This window comes from Papio anubis, chromosome 3 (assembly GCF_008728515.1).
Source record: "Papio anubis isolate 15944 chromosome 3, Panubis1.0, whole genome shotgun sequence".
NCBI lineage: Eukaryota > Metazoa > Chordata > Mammalia > Primates > Cercopithecidae > Papio > Papio anubis.
Genome location: NC_044978.1, coordinates 117,065,144 through 117,086,824, shown reverse-complemented (window position 1 = coordinate 117,086,824; position 21,681 = coordinate 117,065,144). Strand labels below are relative to the sequence as shown.

General features: G+C 38.0%; 1 long non-coding RNA gene across 4 annotated transcripts in view; it reads right to left on the bottom strand.

The window, feature by feature from the left end:
- LOC103884404 overlaps positions 1-21,681 on the bottom strand; it is a 103,470-nt gene that overhangs the window by 38,481 nt on the left and 43,308 nt on the right. The window contains exons 3-5 of one of the 4 annotated variants that reach the window (XR_002522077.2): positions 14,353-14,542; positions 7,046-7,167; positions 2,521-3,088 (exon numbers count right to left, since the gene is read on the bottom strand). The exons of 2 other annotated variants lie outside the window; for them this stretch is intronic. This is a non-coding gene — a long non-coding RNA (uncharacterized LOC103884404). The remainder of the gene's footprint in view (positions 1-2,520; positions 3,089-7,045; positions 7,168-14,352; positions 14,543-21,681) is intronic. One more of the 4 variants, XR_001902561.3, reaches the window with a different exon arrangement.

Sequence of the window (21,681 nt, the reverse complement as noted above, 5' to 3'; positions counted from 1 at the left end):
AATGACAGAATCAAGATTCAAAATGATTGCCTTAACTGACTAGAATAAAGAAGTGAACTAAATGAGATAAAACTTGGCAGTCGTTAATACAAAGTTCTGTTCTTAGGTTCAAAAATTCAATCTCTGAGTTATAGGATAATGATTATGTGACAAAGATTGACAGATTTTAGTGGATTCCAGGCTCACAAAGAAATAAAATATAATGTGATGCTTAAAAGTTAATATAATCTAACTTTGCATTAACATCCAGCTGATAAAAGAATGTTAGCTCAAGACTACTCTATATGAGTCAGAGCATATGTGAAGCATTTTAACATGAATCATTTAAAAACTGTTTAGAGACAGTGGAAACGGTTTTTGTATAAGGCTCTTCAAATGTATTTCCTTAACTTACTGCAAAATGCATTTTTTTTCCATCAGCATGGTAGGTGAAACCACTGGTATCCAAAATTATGCATTTTATCGGTAGTAATCTCTGTATTTTTAAACAGCTCTTCCTTTGATATCTATTTGTATTTTACAATAGGTTTATATTTTTCTTTCTTTCTGTTTTCTTTACATGTATTCCCAAAAAAGTAGGGGGAAAGGAAAGACAACCAAGGATGCGCATGTATTTGAGAATGGAGGTTGGAGGTTGGTGTATTTAAGAGTGTTTTGTCCTACATGTCTTCTTTAATCTCTTGAAATTTGGTCTATCTCTATTTATGTTGGCCTATGCTATACACATGTATATATATCTCTGCAGATAAATCCTAGAGCTTTGAGGTAAAAGTCACTGCACAATAAAATGCTTCTAGAAACAAGCAAAAAGCAGACAATCTTCACTAATTCTGAATTCACATTTTTGCATGTTATGAATGAGGAGCATAGAGACTAACCAAATTGTTACAGCTCATTTGAGTTCAAAGTGTTTTGAAGGCTGACTGGAGATATGATGTACCCATAGATGCAATTAGCAACATTCATTCCTTATTTACAGTAAAATCTACTGTCTTCTCACTTTTCTAGAGAACTACTTCAGTTTATTTTAACTTCATGGGTCACAATTCTTTGTTGTTTACTGTTATCCCAGAGAAATTGTTTTAAATGTATCAAGCAGTGCCTGACTCAGATTCAGTGGCTTCTTCAGCTTCCATGCCAGCCAGGAGGACAATCAAAGAGGACTGCTGGCAAAAATAGAATTTGGTGCTGAACCCTGAAAAGCAGAACTGTGGAGGCACTAATCAAATTCCTCTGAGGAAGAGTATTTCTGCCTCAAAATGTGAAAAGTGACTGCTATTTTCATACTCTAGAGGGAGGTGCAGACTAGAACTAAACTGACTCAGTATGGTGAAAATACAAGAGAGATGAAAAGAAAAGATGATACACACAAAGGAGAGTAGAGAATTGCAGTGATAACGCTTCTGCTTATATTAAATCACTATTTGAGTGAAATTACTTAAATACTTAAGGTTAAAATTTAAATCTCAAATCTTTATTTGGGTAATACTCACATTTGACTTTCTTTTGTACTACAAGTCCCACACTGGTAGTCTGCAACAAAAAATTCCTTTCTAACTTTTAAATCATATATCATGATATTCTACAAAAACCTTTAACCACCAAGGGTTTAGGTGGAAATCATAATGTGTTAAGTCTCTTAATGATAAGTGCCTCCATAAGAAATTTATTTCTTATAAATTTGAATTTGGCTGCTAGGAGATGCAAGGGGAAAAAATGGTTTTTTAAGTTGTTTTAAGAGTTTAGTAAAAAGAAACATAAAAATGGTAAGTCAATAGATTGGTCTGCTTGTTAGAAAGAAAACTGAAAACATAGATGGCCATTGCATTTGTTGATTTATTACAAAGTAACTTAACAGAGATTATTTGAAGTCTCTATATGTTTTGAAGATGAGTCAATGCTCAATAAGATTTCACTTGTGCAAGAATTGGAAAACCACAGATCCAGAAAATACTCTTTTTGGCATGAGATACATAGTTATGTGGCTACTGCATCTTCATTTTAAATGAGTGTCCTCAGCTACCATGTACTAGCCATAACAGATTCATGGACCAATTAGAGATGAAATACTTCCAAAATTAGTATTGCTTCATGTCTATCTTATAATTTAATTATTACAAATATGCTATTATTTATATTAATTTATATTATTAAATATCATTATACAATTTTATATCCATATAACACTGAATTTGCCTTTATTCTTCTGATTTTTATGAAGTAAACAAAATGGCAGTAAAGAAAAAGAAATATGATTGTCATGCCCATCACTAACTCAGTCACTATTTCTTTTCCCTTGTTTCCTTATTATTGTGCTCATATCATGCAGTTTAAATTATTGCTTTCATAATAGACAAAATGTTATGCTTTAGCTTTTTAACTAAAATTATACCAAAAATGCTTTTCTCCTTGCCACATGGACGCATAATTAACATCTCAATGTACAGACATTCAGAGACTATAAATGAGAAAGTGTATCACCTGTGGAAGGCCAGGCGCCATACACAAGGTGCCACTTACCTTGGCAAATTCCTCACTGTCCCTCCATCCTTACAGGCTGACACACAATTTGTTCTCTGTCCCAGAATTGATAGAATTCACGGATATCAATTTTAGCAAGCCTCAAAGAGACTAAAAAACAATGAAACTAAAACAGCAATTTATAAATTTACATTGAGAAGTATGCCCATCAAGGTTACCTCCCTGTGTTTGCTTTGACCTATCACATATTCTCCCTCTAGACAAGTTACATGGATGTCTAATAATGAGGTTGGCTGATCAATTTGGCCTCCAAAAAAAAGGAGTCTCTAATATAATTTGAATGCCTATCTCCATAATAGTTTCAAGCACTTCAAAGCAAGATAAAGTCCTAGTCAGTGCTGGATGAGCACACTTGTTTTGTCTTCAAGACTCCTTCTTTTTTGTTGTTGTTGTTTCCATTGTTTGCAACTTTGTCCTTAATTGACACATTCTTTCATTGAATGTGGCGGTAAATTCATTCTGGTTACAGTTTTATACTTTGTGCTTGGGAGCCATTCTTTCTCTTCTGCCTTAATCCACCAGTATGCTTTGATTTTACTGCCTCCCACTTGCAAAAAAAAAAAAAAAAAAAGAAAAGAAAAAAGTGTATATATATAAAATTGTTTTAAACCTTAGTTATTGAGAAACACCTCACTTTTTTTTTTTTTTTTTTTTTTTTTTTTTTGAGACAGTCTTGCTTTGTCACCTAGGCTGGAGTACACAGGCACGATCTCGGCTCACTGCAGCAACCTCCTCCTCCCAGATTCAAGCAACCCTCATGCCTCAGCTTCCTGAGTAGCTGGGACTACATGCAAGCACCATCAGAACCAGCTAATTTTTGTATTTTTAGTAAAGACGGGGTTTTGCTATGTTGGTGAGACTGGTCTTGAACTTCTGGCCTCAAGTGATCTGCCCTCCTCAGCCTTCCAAAGCACTAGGATTACAGGCATGAGCCACCACACCCAGCCAAACACCTCTATTGTCCTTCATGTATTCTAAATATTACAGGCATGAGCCATCACACCCAGCTAAACACCACTGTTGTCCTTTATGTATCTCAAATATTTCCTACAAATGGCAGCATAATATTCCATTGAGTTTCTGCATCACAATTTATTTAAGCAATTCTCTATTATTGGCCATTTATAATTTTCCTTCCTCATCCTGTGAAATCATAATGCATATCATTTTTTTCTTCTTTGACATTTTTCACAAGAATTTACATAATTCCCATATTAGAAAATCAAAGGGAGAGGATTCTGTGTAACTATTTATATTTACTGCCTAATAACTTCACAAATGGTTTGAGCAGTTTATACTGACGTCAGTAAATATAACAAATTCAATTTAACCTCATCATTAGTCATTTTATTTTTCTTAAATATTTGCTATGTTAATAGGAATAAAAGTATCTTATTTTAAACTATATTTTAATTACTATTGAAATTGAACATTATTAATCTCATTATTAACTTTTTGTTAAATAAATCAAATAGTCTTTGTTATTTTTAAGACAGTATTAAGCTAATCACTTTGTATGAACTCTTTTATGACATAGATATTGTTTCTGTCAATACTGAAGGCTAATACTGAGGCTAATACTTTTTCGATTAATTTTTTTAATTTAAAATATTCAGATTTTTAATGTCTTATAAACCTTTTCAAATTGTAGACAAACCATTTGATTTTTTATATTTATTTTTTAAATAAAATCTTCCTCATTGTTTTAAAATACCAGATTTGTCATATATTAAAAAAAAAATTACATATAGTCAGCTTGCCTCTCCAGTATTCCATAGCAGATTTTTCAACCATCCTGAATAACGAATCAAGCCCTATTACCTCATTTTCTACTATATACTACATAGAGTTGTCCTTGAAAGAAGCAGCTCAATTTATAACCAATGCTTAAAATCAAAACTTCCTCTTTTGTGAATTTTGATTGATGCTTACGTTCAAAACTATTATCTGTTTTCTCTGTTCATTGTGTTTTAATATGCATAGTCTGTCTTTCCCTACTGAGGTAGCACAACTCAATTTTAGTTGTTATAGGGAATTACTGGCTATCTCTTTGAAGTGCTCTCCACAGGACTCTCCAGAGTTATTTATGTAGACTGGATCTTTATAGGCTTCTTTTTCTGAATATATATCATATCATATCATAATATATATTACATTTTGGTTGCTTAAATTATTTTGCATGTCAATAGTCTAAAATTATCCCCAAACTAGAACTGGTGCAATGGCTCACAGCTGTAATCCCAGCACTTTGGGAGGCCAAGGCGGGTGGATCATTTGAGGTCCAGAGTTCAAGACCAGCATGGCCAACATGGTGAAATCCTGTTTCTACTAAAAATACAAAAGTTAGCTGGGCATGGTGGTGCGTGCCTGTAATCCCAGCTACTCGGGAGGCTGAGGCAGGAGAATCACTTGAAGGGGGTGGGGGGCAGGGGATGGAGGCTGCCGTGAACCAAGGCCATGCCATCGCCTCCAGCCTGGGCAACAGAATGACTCTGTCTCAAAAAAAGTTAAAAAAATAAAAAATATATAAAATTATCCCCAAACTAAAATTAGACATATTGAAATATGTTAAATATAATATTCTTGAAAGGATGGTAAATTATTTCTTTACTTGTATCACCTATCAAACTCTACAGATAGAAAAATTGGGGGAGGGAGAGAAGAAGAGAGGGAACAAGAGAGAATGAGAATAAAACAGTCATAAAACTTTTTATAGCATATAAATGAAAATATAAGTTGTATTTCTTATATTATAGGTAAATGACTACTGTTTTCACTTCCAAGATACATGACTCTCTACTATTTCAGATTAAAAAACTCTATGTGAGGTTCTGATCAAACTTAGACATTCTGCAGTGTAAGGTATGATTTTGTATATCTTCCAATCCTTGTATTCCCATGTTCTAAAAACAGGAACGTGTAGATTTAGATATATGCTGCCCAGGGCAACAAAGAGAGTCTTTCAACTATGCAGGCAAGTCTTTTCCTGTTAGTCTGGTTTCTTCTAGGTCACTAAAACTCACGCTTGTCTCTAAGTTGTCACAATGTGCATAAGTGGCATAGTTCATGCCTGCAGAAAAGGGAAATGAGAAAAAAAATGCGATAGAATAACAAGAGAACCTGGATTATCAACTCTAAAATAATTAAGGCACTTTGGGGTGAGAACAACTAGAATTTAAAAAGGGAGATATTGCTGCAATTTATCACTCTTCAGAGCAATAGGAGTAAAAATTGGGGGTTCAGGCTGGGAGGTGGAAAAAGAAGTGAAATATTATGATGTCTACAATATTACTGAGTCTGATCACGACTATGTTTAAATAATCCCTAGAATTTACCCAGTGTAGTCAAATCACCTTGGAGGACAATGTTTTTTAAGTCTGGACTATCCTCAACAAACATAGTTAAAGGTGGAGTTTCACACCTAGAGATAAACAATACAGTTTTTCAGTAAGTTGTTTGGGCCAATAGATGACTTTGTTTGCAACAAAAAGTACTGCAGTCAGGCTCCTTGTAACATTTTGGTCAACGATGAACCTCATATATAACAGTGGTCCCATAAGATAATAATACTGTATTTTTACTGTAGCTGTTCTATGTTTACATATGTTTAGATACACACAAATACTTACCATGGTGTTACAATTGCCTACAACAGTCATGTACAAAAACATGCTGCACAGATTTGTAGCCTTGAAGCTATAGGCTATACCACCTAAATTTGTGTAAGTACACTCTATTATGTTTGTATAATGACAAAATCACATTTCTCAGAATGTCTCCTTGTTGTTAAGACGTATAACTATATTTGCCTTGTGAACATGGAACCAGCAGAAAACAAGTTACTGATTGACGTAGTTGATTTTCTTATTTTGGGTTTTACACAATCCCTAAAACCCTGATTGAAGAAAAGATTTTTAAAAGAGAAATCTGCCAAAAAATATATATATATTAAAAGAGTTTTGATAAGCACCTGTAACTTAAATTCTCAATAAGACATGATTTGCCCCTAAATATCCTGTGGAAAGTAAGTCGTTTTTTAAACATCTATTCTTGTTTTTAAAATATAAAATCTTAATTGTCATGGCCATAAAATTATCTGGAAAATATACACTTTTTGTTATTTATGAGTATATGATCTTCAGTTAAAAAAAAAAAAAAAACACCAAAATTTCAGCCTTTAAAGTTTATGCATTAAAATAATTTTTTTCATAAATGTTTCATTATGCCCTTTTCTACATGTTCCAATTTCAAGTTGAAGTTGAGATAGAGGGACTGTGTAGAAGTTGTACAAACTGTTGCTAATCTAATCTTCTTTAAAAAATGTTATCAACAATGAATCCCTATTCCCAGCCACCTCCAGTCTAAACTACTTCTCAGGGTCCTAGAGTCTTGATATCTGGGCCCAACTTTCCTACTTTGTTTCCAATAATCCTGAGTGCTCCTCTTGTATCCTGGTTAGGTTTACCAAATTCATTCATTCAATAAATGTCTGTTGAATCCTTACCATGTGGCAAGCACCACAATGGAATGATGGTGCAGGCTCCAGAATCAGGCAGATCAGGTCAAAATATGAGTTTTACCCCTTACTGTGAGGTTCCTTAACCTGCATTTGCCTCTGTTTCTTATCTGTCGAAAAGGAACAATAAAGCATCATAGGATTCTTGTAAAGATTAAAGGAAAGAATGCATGTCAAGTGCATAAAACAGTTTCTGGCACATGGCTCCACAAATGTTAGATGTGGTTATTAGGGATCTTACAGTGAAACAGAGAAACAAAAAACTAAAACAAAATCGGGTGCTATGCCAGGGGAAGTTCAGGATGTTACGAAAGGGACAAAATAGCAACTACATTATCAGAAAAGGTTTCCTAGAAGAAGAAACCCTAAAATGTAAGTAAAAGTCAGCTTGGTGATAGGAGAAAGGAGCGGTCTATGGAAGAAGAGCTATATGTGAAAAGGCCCAGGAATGCATTAGCATGATAATTATGGGATACAGAGAAATTCAGTACAGCTAAGGAATGAGAGATAAGGCCAGAGAAAAGGAGCAGGATCCAGGTCAAAAGATTCTTTAAGAAATTTTTTTGTTTGTTTGTTTTAGAGACAGAGTCTCTGTCCCCCAGGCTGGAATGCAATGCCTTGATCATAGCTCACTGCAGCCTCAAACTCCTGGGCTCAAGGGATCCCCCCACCTCAGACTCTTGAATAGCTGGGACTACAGATGTGCACCACCTTCCTTGGTTAATTAAAAAAAAAAAAATTCGTAGAGACAGGGTCTTACATGTTGCCCAGGCTGGTCTTAAGCTCCTGTCCTCATGTGATCCTCCTGATTGCCTGAGGAGGCCTCAGCCTCTCAAAGCATTGGGGTCACAGGGATGAGCCACTGCGCCTGGCTTCTTTAAGGAATTTTCAACCTCATACCAGGAGAAATGAAAAGCAGTCTGAGGGTTTTAAGAAGAAAAGCAATTTGATTCTGCTCAGGTTTGAAAATACGTGGCTGTTGCTCAAATGCAGTGGCTCATACCTGTAATCCCAGCACTTTGGGAGTCCAAGGCAGGCAGATCACTTGAGATCAGGAGTTCGAGATCAGCCTGGCCAACATGGTGAAACCCTGTCTCTATTAAAAATACAAAATTAGCCAGGCATGGTGGCAGGCGCCTGTAATCCCAGCTACTCGTGAGACTGAGGCAGAATTGCTTGAACCTGGGAGGCAGAGGTGCAGTGATCCCAAATCACGTCACTGCACTCCAGCCCGGGCAACAGAAGGAGAGTGTCTCAAAAAAAAAAAGGAAAAAGAAAGAAAGAAAAAGAAAAGAAAAAACAAAAAGGAAACGAGAAAAGAAAAGAAAATAGTGGCTGCAGAACAGAGATTGGATTATAGAAAAAAGAAAGAGAGAGAGAGAATAGAAACATGTCTTGTGTCCTACCATCATGATATGCTCTGCCAGCCTTCAAAGGCCAGATAGTTACCACATTCTTTGTTAAGCCGTTCTTTACTGCCAAACCTTTTAGTTTTTTATTGATGCATAAGAGGTATATACTTTTTTCAGGATACATGTGAAAATTTAATACATTCAGATAATTTTTTTTCTTTTTTTTTTTTTTTTTGAGACAGAGTCTCGCTCTGTCGCCCAGGCTGGAGTGCAGTGGCCAGATCTCAGCTCACTGCAAGCTCCGCCTCCCGGGTTTACGCCATTCTCCTGCCTCAGCCTCCCGAGTAGCTGGGACTACAGGCGTCCGCCACGTCGCCCGGCTAGTTTTTTGTATTTTTTTTTAGTAGAGACGGGGTTTCACCATGTTAGCCAGGATGGTCTCGATCTCCTGACCTCGTGATCCCCCCGTCTCGGCCTCCCAAAGTGCTGGGATTACAGGCTTGAGCCACCGCGCCCGGCACATTCATATAATTTTTAAAGAGCAAATCAATGTAATTAGAAGATCTATCATCTTAAATGTCTTTATGCTATAAACATTCAAATTGTTCTCTTCTAGCTATTTTAAAATATACAACAAATTATTGTAAACTAGTCACCCTACTGATATATCAAACAGTAGGTCTTATTTCTCCTATCAAATTGACCCATTATCAACCTCTCTCCTTCCTCTTCTCCCCACTACCCTTCCTAGCTTCTAGTAACCACCAAACTGTTCTCTATCTTTATGAGATCAACTTTTTTAGCTCCCAAATATGAGCGAGAACATGTGATATTTGTCTTTCTGTACTTGGCTTATTTCACTTAATATGATTTCCAGTCTGTTCATGTTGCGGAAATGACAAGATTTCATTTTCTTATGGCTGAATAATATTCCATTGTGTATATACACACCCCATTTTCTTTATCCATTTATCCACTGAAGAACACTTACGTTGAGTCCATATTTTGGGTATTGTGAATAGTGCTGCAATAAACATGGGAATGCAGGTATCTCTCGGATATATTGATTTCCTTTCTTTTGAATATGTTACAGGATTCCTTCGTTTCGGCTTCGCCAGCCAGAAATCTCTGCAGCTGCCGTGACCTCTGCCCAGGGACTGGCTCAGGCCTGCCGGCCTCACTCTGCTCACTCGGCTTGGCAGGCTGCACTTGGCTCACACGTCCCACACCTGAACAGGAACTCTGCAATCAGTCTACAGCTGGACCAGGAGTGCCGTGGAAGGTTTTCACATTGGTTGCCGGAGTCTAGATGAGGGGAATCTGGTGGTGTCCAAAAGCTCAGAGATGCCTGCAACCGCGGAGCCCCAAGGGGCATTACAGCTTTTGCCTGGGGAGTCCTGAGGTCTGAGCCCCCAAGAAATGTTGTGGGTTTTGTATTAATAGTTTGGCAACCCAGCCAGGAGGGAATGGCGCCTAACTGCTTTGCTTCTTCACGCCTGCATCTACGCAAACAGGGGCATGTTATAGCTCTCTCCACTGCCCGCAGCTTGGTGGATGGGGGCATGTCACAGCTCTCCCTGCAGCCCACAGCTAGGTGAATGAAGGCGTGTTACAGCTCTCCCCGCTGCCCACAGCTTGGAGGACAGGGGCCTGTTACAGCACATTCGTTTCTGCTGCTGCAGCTCGGCAAACTAGGGTGTGTGGTGCCCAGCTGTCTTTTTACTCCCCTAGCTCGTTGAGCAGGAGTGCGTGTTACAGCTCTTTTTGTACCATTTGATGTGTTCCAGGTTCTTGTCCTGCGACCAAGAGGAATGAGGTAGGTGGACACCGGAGAGTGAGCAAGGCAGAGAATAATTTTATTGAGTAACAGAAAAGCTCTAAACACAAGAGAGGACCCAAAGTGGGTAGCCATCTGTGAGACTGAGTCCAGGGTTTTTATGGGTTCAGAATGGGGGAGTGCATGCTGATTGATCCATGGGCAGGCCTGGAAAAAGCACCATTCCAATTGGCCAAAAGGCATTGAGAAAGTTTTCACTCTGGTGGGGGATTCTACCCAGAACTAACAGCTCAGTTTTCAGGCCTCAGGTTGTCCTTGGCTTGAAGGTCAGATTTCACTAAGGACCCATCCTTGTCTGCCTAAGAACTTTGTCTGTCTCCTGTTGCTATCAAATACATACCCAGTAGTGGACTTGCTGGATTATATAGTAGTTCTATTTTTAGTTTCTTGAGGAACCTCCATACAGATTTCCACAGTGATTATACTAACTTGCATTCCCATCAACAGTGTACAAGGATTCCCCTTTCTCTACATCTTCACCAGCATCTGCTATTCCTTGTCATTTAATAAAACACCATTCTAACTGGAATGAGACGATATCTCATTGTGGTTTTGATTTGCATTTCTCTGATGATTAGTGATGTTTACCATTTTTTATATACTGTTGGCTATTCATATATCTTCTTTTGAGCAATATCTCTTAGAAAGTTTTGCCCATTTTTAAATTTTTTTTTTTTTTTTTGGCTGTTGTTTGATCTCCTTATACATTCTGGTTATCAATCATTGTTAGGTGGATAGTTTGTAAATATTTTCTCACATTCTGTGGGTCATTACTTTGTTGATTGTTTCCTTTGCTGTGCATAAGTGTTTTAGCTTAATGTGATCCTATGTATTTTTGCTCTGGTTGCCTATGCTTTTGATGTCTTACACAAAAAATTTTTATGCAGACCAATGTCCTGGAGCATTTCTCCAATGTTTTTTGAATAGGAGGTTCATAGTCTCATGTCTTGAATTTAAGTCTTTAATTCATTTTGATTTTTGTATATGTTGAAGTGTGTCCAGTTTTATTCTTCTGCATATGGTTATCCAGTTTTTCCAACACCATTTGTTGAAGAAACTGTCTGTTCTCTGTCATGCATTCTTGGATCCTCTTTGGAAAATGCATTGGCTGTAAATTCATGGATTGATATTTAGGTTGTCTATTACATTTCATTGGTCTATGTGTCTGTTTTTATACCAATGCTATGATGATTTGGTTACTATAGCTTTGTAGCATTATTAATTTTTCTGAGACGGGGTCTTGCTCTGTTGCCGAAGCTAGAGAGGAGTGGCATGGCATGATCATAGTTCACTATAGCCTTGAACTCCTGGGCTCAAACAATTCTCTTGCCTCAGCCTCATGAGTAGCTGGGACTACAGATACATGCCACAGTGCCTGGCTAATTTTTATTGTATTTCATTTTTCGTAGAGATGGGATCTTGCTATATTTCCCAGGCTGTTCTAGAACTCCTGGCCTCAAGCAATCCTCCTGCCTCAACCTCCTATAGTGTTGGGATTACAGGTGTGAGCCCCTGCACCTAGTCAGATGAGGACTTATTGTAGCTTCAATCTCATTACTTGTTATTGGTTGTTGAGGTTTTCTATTTCTTCATAGCTCAATCTTAGTAAGTTGGTTGTGTGCAGAAATTTATCCATTTATTCTAGGTTTTCCAATTTGTTGGCACCTAGTTGATCATAATAGTCTCTAATGATTCTTTGTATTTCCATGATATCAGTTGTTAGGGCTCCTTTTTCATTTCTGATTTTATTTGTGTCCTCTCTTTTTTCATAGTCTCACTAAAGGCTTGTCAATTTTATTTATTTTTTCAGAAAACCAACTTTTTGATTCATTGATCTTCTGTATTGTTTTTTAGTCTCACTTTCATTTATTTATGCCTGATCATTGTTTTTTTCTTCCATTAATTTTGAGTTTGGTTTGCTCTTGCTTTTCTAGTTCCTTGAAGTGGGTTGTTTGGTTGTTTATTTGAAGCCTTTCTACCTTTTTGATATAGGTGTTTATTGCTATAAACTTCCCTCTTAGTACTACTTTTGCTGTATCCCATAGATTTTCGTATAATATAATCCTATTTTGTTACAATACATTTTTTAGCTTCTTCTTAATTTCTTCATTGGTCCATTGGTCATGCAGGAGCACGCTGCTTAATTTCCACGTGTTTATACAGTTTCCAAGGGTCCTCTTATTATTGATTTCAAGTTTTATTCCATTCTGATCAGAAAAGATATCTGATATGATTTCCACTTTTTGTAATTTGTTGAGATTTGTTTTGTGGATGAAGATATAGTCTATTTTGGAGAATGTTCCATGCACTCAGGAAAAGAATGTGTATTTTGTAGCAGTTGGCTAACATAGTCTGTAAATGTCAGTTAGGTGTCTAGGGTCTAGTGTATAGTTTAACTCTAATGTTTCTTTGCTGATTTTCTTTTTTTTTATTTGAAGATATTTATGCAGAACTAAATATGAGTGATCATAGCCATGACACAGCACTCAGGAGGTCGTGAGAACATGTGCCCAAGCTGGTCGGGGCACAGCTTGGTTTTATACATTTTAAGGAGACATGAGACTTCAATCAAATACATTTAAGAAATACGCTAGTTTGGTTCAGAAAAGTGGGAACACTCAAAGGGTGTGGGGCTTCCAGCTTATAGGCAGATTTAAAATTTTTCTGGTTAACAATTGGTTGAGTTTATCTAAAGACCTGGGATCAATAGAAAGAAATGTCTGGGTTAAGATAAGAGGTTGTAGAGACCAAAGTTTAATTATGCAGATGAGTCCTCCAGGTAGCAGGCTTCAGAGAGAATAGATTGTAAATGATTCTTATCAGACTTAAAGATCTGTGTTGATGTTAATGCTGGAGAGGTATAATGAGGTATGTCTGATCCCCACTTCCCATCATGGCCTGAAACAGCCTCTCAAGGGAATTTTTTTTTTTTTTAGATGGAGTTTCACTCTTGTTGCCCATGCTGGAGTGCAATGGTGCGATCTCAGCTCACCGCAACCTCTGCCTCCCAGGTTCAGGCGATTCTCCTGCCTCAGCCTCCCAAGTAGCTGGGATTACAGGCATGTGCCACCATGCTCGGCTAATTTTTTATTTTTAATAGAAACGGTGTTTCTCCATGTTGGTCAGGCTGGTCTCAAACTCCCAAACTCAGGTGATCCGCCCACCTGGGCCTCCCAAAGTGCTGGGATTACAGGCATGAGCCACTATACCCAGCCTCTCAGGTTAACTTTTAAAAGAGCAACCTTGCCAAGGAGAAAACCCATTCAGATGGTTGGGAGTCCTTAGAATTTAATTTTTGGTTTACATTTTCCCCCTTCTGGCCAAGATTTGCCAGAGGCAACATCAAAGGCCAGCAAATCTTTATTTTGTCCCATAGTGGTGGCCAGGGTGGCATGGCTGCCTGCCCCAGGTCCATCTTGTCCCTCAGTGGGACTCCCTACAGCCAAGGGCCTTAAGAGTCAAAAGACTTATAGCCAACTAATTGTTCTAGGCCAGATAGGAATGGATGTGGACAGGCATACAGTACCTCTTAAAATTATTATTTTTAAGTAAAAAGCCAACAAACAAAAACCAAAAGGCAAAGTTACAAAACTAATTTATTTTTAACTTCTACGTATTAAGCTACTGTAAGCTTGTTTTAGTTACAAACTTACAGTAATTTACTATACAAAACATAAGCATACAAACATAAGCCAGGTGTTGTGGCACATGCCTGTAATCCCAGCTACTCAGGAGGCTTGAGGCATAAGAATTGCTTGAACCCGAGAGGCAGAGGTTGCAGTGAGACAAGATCGGCCACTGCACTCCAGCCTGGGTGACAGAGTGAGACTCTGTCTCAAAACAAAAACCAAAAAAACAAACAAACAAAAAAACAAAATAAGCACTATTCTGAAAAAAAAAAATTTAGATAGATCGATCTTAGCAAACTCATAACTGGGAGCATTATACCCAGGAGGCTTTGTTATAAGATATCTTTATCCCATCAATAAATATTTTCATTTAATTTTACAGGAAGCAGAAAATTCTTTATGGTTGGGGTAGATGCAAAAGTGACACATAATAGCTTAGGCTTGTTTTACTAGCCTTCTTGATTTGGAGGGTCTTACCTTTACCTAATTCTATCCTTCAAAACTGGCCCTTAGATTCTCTTCCATGGTAGTCCCTGGGCCTAGACGTAGAGTGCTTGTATAGTTTTAGGAGCAGAGCATTCTCAGCGAAAAACAGATCTGTGCCAGTGGGATGCCAAGTAAGGGAGATTAGCATCTCTGGTCTTCAGAATACCATAATTTTGGTTTCCTTGGAAGTAAAACAAGAAGAGATAAATAACATTTATATTTTGACAATCAAAAGAATAATTGTATGTTGGAACAGAAAAAGAAACCTATTCCAGTAGGGTACCAACTAAAAATATGAAGAAAAATTATAAACTGGGGTACTCTCTAGAGGATTATTGTAGCCAAGAAATAATGATTTGATCTGCACTCAAAAAAACAAAAGTTAGGGCTGAAATCTATTATCAAGTGTTACACTTTTCCTCTGAAACAATTTCTCTTTCTCTAGCCTTCCTTTTCTATTAAAGAGAAATTACAGTAAGACTAAATTGTGTGCAAAACAAGTTTTGGGCTTATTATACTTGGCCTGATTATTTGCATAAAATGCAGCAATAATTAATTGGCCATAAAGTTAGCTTTGTTGGAACTTTACCTAAAAATATACTATTTTAGTTAAAGTCTTGGTAAAGGCATCAGTGTCTCCAATTGTTCTGTTTAAAAGACTCTTATTGAACTTATGCAAATAACTATATTGTCATAAAATCACAATCAAATTTTAGAGAACTAAGAGAGGATGGTAAATTTGCTTACAAAAACATACTTCACCCAAACAATGCAAAGGAAAAAGATTTTCTTGACCCTTCTTTAACCAGAACAACAGCTTTCAAACAAGATGTTTTTTTACCTTGGAAATGCCATTAACAAGCCAAACAGCTCATGGGAGCTGTCTATGAGGCACTGTAGAATCTAGAATCTAGCAGCTCCTCACACAGAAATTTTCCTATGGAAGAAAGAGGCTCCCTGCTTATGAGTATCTCCTCCTTGTATCTCTAGGTAGCAAGATCCTATGTAAACCATTTTTATTTTGTCACAGAACTCTTTGGGGCACCATTATTTCTATTAGTAGCATAGGGTTAGCTTCAATTAACATCATATAGCAGGGCAGTAAATGGCCCTCAAGTGGAAATTTTCTAGTCCAGTCATCGTCATTGAGAAGTACTACTCATAGTTTATTGCCCTCAGCCCCAGTAAATGCTCCACAAAGGGGTATGAAGTAGAGCTTCATATTCCAGCTTCTACCCTATACTTTGTAGACTCAGGTGATCTTACTAGTTCCCATTTCGCATGTCTGATTAATATTTCTCTTCAGGTTTATACTAGCTAATACTTCAGGTTTATACTAGATTAATATTTCTCTTCAGGTTTATACTAGTTTGTACTAGATAGGGGAAACAACCCCCTGTTAGATATAATACCCATTTTCATAAGACATTTAGATAAAGGGGTTACAACTACCTTACATAAAGCCTGTTTAAACATTTTAAATTTCATAATTTTTTTAACCTGCAATTTTTTATGTTCTGGTCACAGGAAATTATTTCTTCTCCCTGGGCCATTTTACCTTTTCTGGTGGAAAAGGGTTTGGGTTCCCAGCAGGGAGTTGCATCTGTAATACCCATGAGGGATAGCAAATTTGATAAGCCTTCTGAAAGGCCCATGTAAAAGGGGTCCCTTTCACCCCAAAATTTACCATGACCTGGATAATAGGTATTTTTGGTTGGAGGATATCCTGGTTATTATAAAGCCAGTCCCACATGGCTCGCATATGAATCATATTAACTGCTTCATCTGGGGTGCTTCACTTGGTATTTTGGAGGGAGAATTGGGGAGTTCCCATTTCAGGGCAAACAGACCTCACAGTGATATTTGTCTGGTCCACTAGGCTGATTGCTCTCTCAGGAATAACCTCTTGTGCATTTGGATCACATATACTCCTCAATGATTATTCAATAGTAAGCTGTGGCTCCTGCCTCAACCCAAATAAGTCCTTACATTCTGTAGCATATAAAATTAAGAATTCTATTCTTAAAATGGTTATTTTTACAATCCACTACATAGATATTTTAAGAAACTGATGATACCAATCTACAAAATGGAACAATTTCTTTGCATTATTCCCTCTGGCTTGAATAGTTATTTGGTTTTGGAGGGAGGTTCCAAGATGGCCGAATAGGAACAGCCCGTCTACAGCTCCCAGAGTGAGCAACGCAGAAGATGGTGATTTCTGCATTTACAATGGAGGTATTGGGTTCATCTCACTGGGGCTTGTCGGACAGTGGGTGCAGCCCATGGAGCAAGAGCCAAAGCGGGTGGGTGGGGGCAGTATTGCCTCACCCGGGAAGTGCAAGAGGTCGAGGAATTCCCTTTCCTAGCCAAAGGAAGCCATGATAAATGGTACCTGGAAAATTGGGACACTCCCACCCTAATACTACGCTTTTCCAATGGTCTTAGCAAACAGCACACCAGGAGATTATATCCTGCGCCCAGCTCAGAGAGTCCCATGCCCACGGAGCCTCACTCACTGCCAGCACAGCAGTCTGAGATCGAAATGCAAGGTGGCAGCGAGGCTGGGGGAGGGGCATCCGCCATTGCTGAGGCTTGAGAAGGTAAACAAAGCAGCTGGAAAGCTTGACCTGGGTGGAGCCCACCACAGCTCAAGGAGGCCTGCCTGCCTCTGTAGATTCCACCTCTGGGTGCAGGGCATAATGGAACAAAAGGCAGCATAAACTGCTGCAGACTTAAATGTCTCTGTCTGACAGCTTTGAAGAGAGTAGTGGTTCTCCCAGCATGGAGTTTGAGATCTGAGAATGGATGGACTGCCTCCTCAAGTGGGTCCTTGACCCCCAAGTAGCCTAACTGAGAGGCACCTCCTGGTAGGGGCCAACTGACACCTCATATGGCCAGGTGCCCCTCTGAGATGAAGCTTCCAGAGGAAGGATCAGGCAGCCACATTTGCCGTTCTGCAGTATTTGCTGTTCTGCAGTCACCACTGATGATACCCAGGCAAACGGTCTGGAGTGGACCTCCAGCAAACTCCAACAGACCTGCAGATGAGGGTCCTGACTGTTAGAAGGAAAACTAAAAAACAGAAAGGACATCCACAACCGAAACCTCATCTGTACATCACGATCATCAAAGACCAAAGGTAGATAAAACCACAAAGATGGGGAGAAACGAGAGCAGAAAAACTGAAAACTCTAAAAATCAGAGCGCCTCTTCTTCTCCAAAGGAACACAACTCCTCGCTAGCAATGGAACAAAGCTGGACGGAGAATGACTTTGACGAGTTGAGAGAAGGAGGCCTCAGACAATCAGTAATAAAAAACTTCTCTGAGCTAAAGGAGGATGTTTGAACCCATCACAAAGAAGCTAAAAACCTTGAAAAAAAAGATTAGACGAATGCCTAACTAGAATAAACAGCACAGAGAAGACCTTAAATGACCTGATGGAGCTGCAAACCATGGCATGAGAACGACATAACACATACCCAACCTTCAGGAGCTGATTTGATCAACTGGAAGAAAGGGTATCAATGACTGAAGATCAAATGAATGAAATGATGCAAGAAGAGAAGTTAAGAAAAAAAGAGTAAAAAGAAATGAACACTGCCTCCAAGAAATATGGGACTATGTGAAAAGACCAAATCTACATCTGATTAGGTGTACCTGAAAGTGACGGGGAGAATGGAACCAAGTTGGAAAACACTCTTCAGGGTATTATCCAGGAGAACATCCCCAACCTAGCAAGGCAGGCCAACATTCAAATTCAGGAAAACAGACAGGACCACAAAGATACTCCTCGAGAAGAGCAGCTCCAACATGCATAATTGTCAGATTCACCAAAGTTCAAATGAAGGAAAAAATGTTAAGGGCAGCCAGAGAGAAAGGTCGGGTTACCCACAAAGGGAAGCCCATCAGACTAACAGTGGATCTCTTGGCAGAAACTCTACAAGCCAAAAGAGAGTGGAGGCCAATATTCAACATTCTTAAAGAAAATAATTTTCAACCCAGAATTTCCTATCTAGACAAATTAAGCTTCATAAGTGAAGGAGAAATAAAATCCTTTATAGACAAGAATATGCTGAGAGATTTTGTCACCACCAGGCCTGCCTTACAAGAGCAGCTGAAAGAAGCACTAAACATAGAAAGGAACAACCAGTACCAGCCACTGAAAAAAACATGCCAAATTGTAAAGACCATCGATGCTAGGAAAAAACTGCATCAACTAACGAGCAAAATCACCAGCTAATGTGACAATGACAGGATCAAATTGACACATAACAATACTAACCTTAAATGTAAATGGGCTAAATGCTCCAATTAAAAGACACAGACTGGCAAATTGGATAAAGAGTCAAGACCCATCAGTGTGCTGTATTCAGGAGACTCATCTCATGTGCAGAGATATACATATGCTCAAAATAAAGGGATGGAGGAAGGTCTACCAAGCAAATGGAGAACAAAAAAAAAGCAGGGGTTGCAATCCTAGTCTCTGATAAAAGAAACTTTAAACCAACAAAGATCAAAAGAGACAAAGAAGGCCATTACATAATGGTAAGGGGATAAATTCAACAAGAAGACCTAACTACCCTAAATATGTATGCACCTAATATACGAGTACCTAGATTCATAAAGCAAGTCCTTAGATACCTACAAAGAGAAATAGACCACAACACAATAATAATGGGAGATTTTAACACCCCACTGTCAACATTAGACAGATCAATGAGACAGAAAGTTAACAAGGATATCCAGGAATTGAACTCAGCTCTGCACCAAGTGGACCTAATAGACATCTAGAGAACTCTCCACCCCAAATCAACAGAATATACATTCTTCTCAGCATGACATTGCACTTATTCCAAAATTGACCACATAGTTGGAAGCACTCCTCAGCAAATGTAAAAGAACAGAAATTATAACAAACTGTCTCTGAGACCACAGTGCAATCAAACTAGAACTCAGAATTAAGAAACTCATTCAAAACCACTCAACTATATGGAAATTGAACAACCTGCTCCTGAATGACTACTGGTTACATAACAAAATGGAGGCGGAAATAAAGATGTTATTTGAAACCAATGAGAACAAAGATACAACATACTAGAATCTCTGGGACACATTTAAAGCAGTGTGTAGAGGGAAATTTGTAGTATTAAATGCCCACAAGAGAAAGCAGGAAATATCTAAAATTCACACCCTAACATTACAATGAAGAGAACTAGAGAAGCAATAGCAAACACATTAAGAAGCTAACATAAGGGAAGAAATAACTAAGATCAGAGCAGAACTGAAGGAGATAGAAACACAAAAAGCCTTCAAAATATCAGTGAATCCAGGAGCTGGCTTTTTGAAAAGACCAACAAAATTGATAGACCACTAGCAAGACTAATAAAGAAGAAAACAGAGAAGAATCAAATGGACACAATAAAAAATTATACAGGGGATATCACCACCAATCCCACAGAAATACAAACTACCATTAGAGAATACTATAAACACATCTACACAAATAAACTAGAAAACCTAGAAGAAATGGATAAATTCCTGGACACATACACCCTCCCAAAGCTAAACCAGGAAGAAGTTGAATCCCAAAATAGACCAATAACAGGCTCTGAAATTGAGGCAATAATTAATAGCCTACCAACCAAAAAAAGTCCAGGACCAGATGGTTTCAAAGACAAATTCTAGAGCTGTTACTATTCCTTCTGAAACTATTCCAATCAATAGAAAAAGAAGGAATCCTCCCTAACTCATTTTATGAGGCCAACATCATCCTGATACCAAAAACTGGCAGAGACACAACAAAAAAAGAGATTTTAGACCAATATCCCTGATGAACGTCAATGCATAAATCCTCAATAAAATACTGGCAAACCTAATGCAGCAGCACATCAAAAACCTTATCCACCATGATAAAGTGGGCTTCATCCCTGGAATGCAGGGTTGGTTCAACATATGCAAATCAATAAATGTAATCCGGCATATAAACAGAACCAAAGACAAAAACCACATGATTATCTCAATAGATGCAGAAAAGGCCTTGGACAAAATTCAACAGCCCTTCATACTAAAAACTCTTAATAAATTCAGTATTGATGGGGTGTATCTAAAAATAATAAGAGCTATTTATGACAAACCCACAGCCAATATCATACTGAATGGCCAAAAAAATGGAAGCATTCCCTTTGAAAACTGGCACAAGACAGGGATGCCCTCTCTCACCACTCTCATTAAACATAATCTTGGAAGCTCTGGCCAGGCAATCAGGCAGGAGAAAGAAATAAAGGGTATTCAATTAGGAAAAGAGGAAATCAAACTGTCCCTGTTTGCAGATGACATGATTGTATGTTTAGAAAACCCCATTGTCTCAGCCCAAAATCTTAAGTTGATAAGCAAGTTCAGCAAAGTCCCAGGATACAAAATCAAGGTGCAAAAATCACAAGCATTCTTACACACCAGTAACAGAGAGCCAAATCATGAGTGAAATCCCATTCACAACTGCTTCAAAGAGAATAAAATACCTAGAAATACAACTTATAAGGGATGTGAAGGACCACTTCAAGGAAAATTACAAACCACCGTTCAATGAAATAAAAGAGGACACAAACAAATGGAAGATCATTTCATGCTCATGAATAAGAAGAATCAATATTGTTAAAATGGCCATACTGCCCAAGGTAATTCATAGATTCAATGCCATCCCCATCAAGCTACCAATGAATTTCTTCACAGAATTGGAAAAAACTACTTTCAAGTTCATATGGAACCAAAAAAGAGCCCACATTGCCAAGACAATCCTAAGCCCAAAGAACAAAGCTGGAGGCATCACACTACCCAACTTTAAACTATAATACAAGGCTACAGTAACCAAAACAGCATGGTACTGGTACCACAACAGAGATATAGACCAATGGAAAAGAATAGAGCCCTCAGAAATAATATCACATATCTACAGCCATCTGATCTTTCAAAAACCTGAAAAAAAAAAAAAAAAAAAAAAAAAAATGGGGAAAGGTAACCCTATTTAATAAATGGTGCTGGGAAAACAGGCTAGCCATATGTAGAAAGCTGAAACTGGATCCCTTCCTTACACCTTATACAAAAATTAAATCAAGCTGGATTAAAGACTTAAATGTTAGACCTAAAACCATAAAAACCCTAGAAGAAAACCTAGGTAATACCATTCAGGACATAGGCATGGGCAAGGACTTCATGACTAAAACACCAAAAGCAATGGCAACAAAAGCCAAAATTGACTAATGGGATCTAATTAAACTAAAGAGCTTCTGCACAACAAAAGAAACTACCATCAGAGTGAA